We start from the raw sequence: 6000 nt of genomic DNA on the forward strand, positions 1-6000 counted from the left end.
TTCATTAAGTGTGAATGAGAGCTCCAGAAATGCCTTGCTGAGTTACCACACTTCAGCTACAGCCTGGTGGAGGTGTCTTGCCCTCTACTCATACCTATGAACTTGCTTCCCTGTGAGTGGTGACCTAATGGAGAATTTCTGCTTCTAAAACATAATACACTGCAATATTCACTAAACATTAATTTATGTTTTCAAAGAGGGCATGGGAAATCGCTTCCTGAAGTCTCTTCCATCCATCAGTTGAAGAAATGGTAAGATACATGGTTGGAAATTAAAACTCAGCAAGCTTAAGAACTTAACAAGCAATTTATCAAGACCTATGCTGAGTTTATCACTGGTGACTTTTTGGGGGTGAAGATTGGTGTGGGTTTTTTTGTTTGTTTTAAAAATTGTACTTTGCTTCAAAGAGAATTTGAAGCTGGACATGCATGACAGAGGCAAGACTGAGATGCCTTCTGGAACACTGCAAGAAAACGGAAATAGAGAAAGAGAAATGAAAGTGTTTTGACAGTACAAAAGTGAAAGTCAGTGCTGTTAGCAAGAACTTGGTACTGTTAGCAAGAATTTCTGGTATAAAAGATGGTCATCAGTTAAAAATGAAGAAAATCTGACTGGATAAAGCCCTGAACAGCCTGGACTGCTCTAATAGGTCGCATAGTGCAAAGTAGACCCTAACTCAAATGGAAGGCTGAACAAAAGGTCTCCTAAGTCCAGCTTCCAGCTTGAATTATTCTCTGATTTGTACATAGGATTCTATGAAAGAAAAGACATTGTTATTTGATCTGGATACGTGGTGTAAAGTGGGGGTGTGGATTCAGGCTCCTAAATCTCAGCATCTGCAATATATGTGGCTCAATGCAAGCTGGATTGCTGAGGTCCTAAAGTACACAACGAAGATCAAGTTTTTACAGAAAATGGAGTCTGCAGAGGCTCATTTAAGGTTGAGATTAATAGCTAGCTTGGTGCTACTGACTGTAATATAGACACACACATACAGACACATAAATTTCGGAGTCCAGTTCTGGAGCTGCATGTCATCAGTCAGTACTATGATATGGCCATGAAAAAGACAAATGCACCCTAAGTATGTTGCACAAAATGTGCTTTCTAGAGGTAAAGTTCCAATGTTATTTTCACTGGGTCTTGCTACCATTTCTCTTTCAATTTAAGCTTACTATATTTAAGATTAATGAGAAAGAGGCTACTGAAATTATCAGTGGAATTTCACAAAAATCTTACTATCCACAAGGGATTGAGTTGTTATTAGACTTGCTTATTGTAGCAAACTGAGGACTATACTTTCTCTCTCTAAATATTTCAGGAGTTAAAACCACAAAGCATTGAGGGAACAGTGCTGACATGAAACAATTGAAAAAGTGATTAAGAGTTAAAAATCTTTAGTGTTAGTATAAAATGACAAAAATCTTGTTTGTAATTTGCTAGTATTCTGACACACCTTTCGTGCCCTGAAAAAGCAAGAAAATCAACAGATTTCAAAGGCATCATCCCACGAAAAGCTCCGTAGTGCCTTTAGTTACATCACTTAATGCCCCAGCTGTTAATAATAACATATTTATTACATAAATATCAGAATATGTGTATCCTCTTCTATGTATCAAATGTAATTACCATATTTTTGGCCTGCTTATGGGATAATGACCCTACTAATACCTTTAAAAATTCCTTTGTGCTATTATTTCTAACTTCATAAATATCTTCATGCAAATGTACTATCAACCATCTTCCTCAGTTCCTGAACTCATTCCAGTACAACAAAATAATGCATTGCAGGTATTATTTTTTTAACCCTTTATATGAATAACAAAAAACAAATGGCATCCTCTGTGGCAAAAATAAAGAAAGTTAAAAAAAGGAAAATGTATTGGTATCAGTAGTATTTTTCCAATCTAAGCACTTTCTTATTGTTTTTTACAATAATAATCACGACTCCGGTTTTGCTCTGCACTTGAATGTTCTTTTTTGGCAGTAATTCTCATTCACCTTGGATTATTAACCAAAATTCTTCCCTTTTGTTTCTCTGCCTTGTTCTTCACCATTGGCAAATGCTGCTCCTCAGTTGGACACTATGTCCACACCTGCAAATATTTGAGGTCCAAGTTAAGCCTTGCAAACCATGCATTGGACTTAAAATGTTTAAATCTTCATAACACATCAGGGGTGGCACTGCACTTGCACACATTTTATGTAGATTCTGTTTTTAGCAAGACCACGAAATGGGCAGTTGGTAGTTGCATAAAAATACCTGTATTTGGGCCAAGTGTTGGTAAAGACATCAGGAATGACGCATATAGGGCTTTTTAGCTCAAACAACAACAAATACTATTGGAACGACGTGTAGCAGCTCTCAAGACCCCAACATTCGTCAAGATGTTTTTTCTTACAACAGTATATATTTAATTATTGCTCTCTTTTTATGGAAATATATGTATGTATTTGCTTAATTGTTATATTTATTAACTTATTAAGCTGATTTTCTGTTTCATTAAACTGATAGACTATTTGATACATAATTAAACTATGAAATCTTAACTTGCCATCAACATAAGTTACACTCTTGATTTTGTGCATTATTTCATTTAGATGGTCTAAAATATTTACCTCCTAGTGTTAAATTTTAATTGAAGGTTTAGTTTGGTTTGAAAGTACACAAACCAGTGCTATGTTGTTTTTGTTGACCAAACATGTATTTTAAGGTTTCTTATACAAAATTTTGGAATACTTTAATAAGGGAGATAGCTTTTCCCACTTTCAGCTATGGGAATATGGGAATATAGCAAAGTTAGCAAAATCAGACCTGTGAAAAGTGCAATGTAAGTTTTTGTGGCTTGGCCTCCAGCTTTTGAGAGTCTAAACTGCAAGTATAGCCTAACCTCTGAAAAAGCTCTCACAATAAAATCTCTTTCCTAGTTCAGAAACTTACAGTCAGTCTCCAAATGTATGGGGACTGAAATAGAACTAATAAATTTGAGGTGGAATTTTTCTTCATTTTCTGAATGACAGGCCCTGGAATGAATTTCCAGGAGAAATGCTGAGAAGAGACAAGCTTGTTTTCTTAGAAATAGAACACAATAAGTTTCAACTTAGAGTATTTGGTTCAATTGTCCACAAAACTAAGATATCAGTTTAACATTTCTCACCTGGTTGTGTGTTCTCTGTTCTGAATTCAGAAAAATCCCTTTGGTTCAGTGCTGTACAAGTCAGGCTCACACATTGTGGTCCCTCTGGACTAAGAGGTTATGAATTGTGCTAAATAGCAACATCTATCACTGTCATGTTACTTCTAAACTACTTTGCTTTCTAGTATGGACAGATTCCTGTGAAGTCAGTCTTTTACAAGCAGTGGGAAAATCCACAGTAAAAAAAGAATAATTGCAGAAAGTATTCTAACAATCTTTACCTTGACACTATGAGAGTAAACCAGTGAAATGAGAAAAGTTTTTCCAGCAGCTAGATTTTATTAGATTGTGTAAGAGACTGAAGATGTCAATTATACCTAGGCTGAACACTAATTCTTGTGGCATCCCACTAATCACTTCCCCACGATTTGATGAATGTCTGGTTATCATTACAACTTGTTTATAGGCTTCCACACAAAGGAGGATGTTTCGAGAGAATAAACGCTTTATTCCATTCCTGGCCCTAAGAGAAACTACACCAGTGACAGCTCCTTTCAAAGAAGGAAATTGTTTTGCCAGTTATAGCCAGTCAGGAAGGAAGCCAGCTAAAACCTCTTATAAACACCAATGAGACTAAGTATAACTGGTTTATTCTGCTTACTATGATGGGTCAGCTTTTCCTGTCCCAGTTTTGAAGAACTTCATGTCTATCAGGCAGAATGGCAAGATTTCACCTACCTGTACTGCAAAATACCATCTGAGAATTTAATGTATATTAATAGTTTTCATCTGCTGCAATTTTTCTTCTAGTCAGTGAAAGAAATTGACTCTATAAAAGGTTCACAGGGATTAGCAAACACTTAAGATTCTCCTTTGTTCTGTTATTGAGCACCCACGTGGCTCCTACTTCAAATAGTTTTCCATCAGCATTTTGAAGTGTTCTTCATTCGAATCTTTATCATGCAATGGAAAGCTGCTTATTCATAAATAGCAAACAGTGATGGTGGGAGAAAGTCTGCCTGTATTCCAGAATTCTCAGTGCAGATCCCTGTTCCACAAGGGTGGTACTGTAGACCATCTCCACTACAGGCTGGAGGTTTGATTCAGTATGAATAAAGTCTGAGGGAACAACTGGGATTTGTTTCAGAACTCAAATCAAGGGAGGTTACAGTTTTAGATAATACTGAAACCAAAACATTCAGTTTTTTTCATTATACAGAATGATAACCAAAAATAGAAAGGGGAAAAGAAACTTTGGTTTGATACAGAAAAAAATGGGTTCTTTTAGTTTTTAATAAAAGCAAACCAATTTAAAAGCCCATGTACAAAAGTACCACCCTCCTTGTTCAATGGTGTGGGCACTCAATAAGTCTGCAGGATGATAATAGAAATAATTTTCCTGCCTGATAGGTTTAAATCTGAGTATCCCATGGCTAAGAACAATGCCTATGTTATATGATGGACACATTGGGGAGGTACTATTTCAATAAACAAGAACGCTTGCTTGGAAATTGGATTTGAAACCCAATGTATTCCTTTGGCACTTTGCTCAGCAGGTTATAAGTTCATTCATGCACACAAAATGTATATTTTTCCTTTTTTTCCCTACAACTTGGTGAACAAAATAGTCAAGCCAAGATTCAGCAATTTTCACAGGAGAAGGTAGGAAACAGCTCAACCTGGAGTACAAGAGAACAGGGCAGTCACTTAAAAAGATCCAAGGCCCTTTTGGGAAGAGGTGCAATCCAAATCAAATTTTACATGCTAAATGAGTTCTTTAACTCTAGAGTAAATGGGAAAAGAAATACTTAAGTCCCAATAGACAGAAATGTTCTACTTAACCACAGTTTTCATATGTCCCAAACTTAGACATAATTTTTCATGTTTTATACATTTTTGTATTTATGTTCCTAATAATGTCTGATGTTTATTTATGGGGCCTGGCAAAGTTGGTGGTTTTTTTTGTTTGTTTGTTTGTTTGATTGATTTTTTTTTGTTTGTTTGTTTTGTTTTTTTTTTCTTGTAAAGGTACTTTCATTAGTTTTTTGCTTATTGATCTGTACAATTCTGTCCATGCACTTACTTTTTACTTTTACAGCTGCTTTTCTCCATTCTAAACACAGAAAGAAGATACAGATGAGGTTTTACAATCAAAGGCCCAGAACATTACAATATAATATGATCAGCAGCATCAAACAAAAGGCTGTTATCTAGAAGATGAGACATAGGCAGTGCTGTCCTGAACAATGGCAGCTGAGATGAGGCAATACAGGTGTCTTGGATACTATGAGACTCAGAGAAAGACGGTTAAGTCTTGGTAAGAGTAAGCATGACACATCTGTTTCATTAATGAATTTATGATAATACAGCAAGATTTAGTTCTGTCTTTCTTCCTAAAGATGCTGATCTCTTCTTCTTACTTCAGGATTTGGACCATAGCCCAAATATTTTCTTGTCTAGAAAGCAATTCCCACCCTCTTTTAATGCAGAATGTTTAAAAGCCAACTCAATCAACTGTTTCCTTGATTTAGAGCATTCACTCCCTTTCCCAGCAGGGTCATGGCTCCCGGGGTCAGAAGAAGATTTTGCCCTGTTATTTTTACCAGTATCTTGCACCATCAGGCTCTCAACTTTGTTTTGTGTCTTTGTATGTTACTGTAAAAAAAATAATTTTTTATAGCATATAATTTGCAGAAGTCACCTGGGAAATTTCTTGCAGGGACAATGCTTGTAAGCATTTCAAGGGTAGTTCATTATATTACTTCTCATTCCTCTCTCTGTCACTCCACACTGAGATTTCCTTCACCTTTCACAGGAAGACTGGCACAGGAAAAGATTTAGATCTTTAGAAGAAACTGAGAAA

Source organism: Taeniopygia guttata, chromosome 1 (assembly GCF_048771995.1).
Source record: "Taeniopygia guttata chromosome 1, bTaeGut7.mat, whole genome shotgun sequence".
Lineage (NCBI taxonomy): Eukaryota > Metazoa > Chordata > Aves > Passeriformes > Estrildidae > Taeniopygia > Taeniopygia guttata.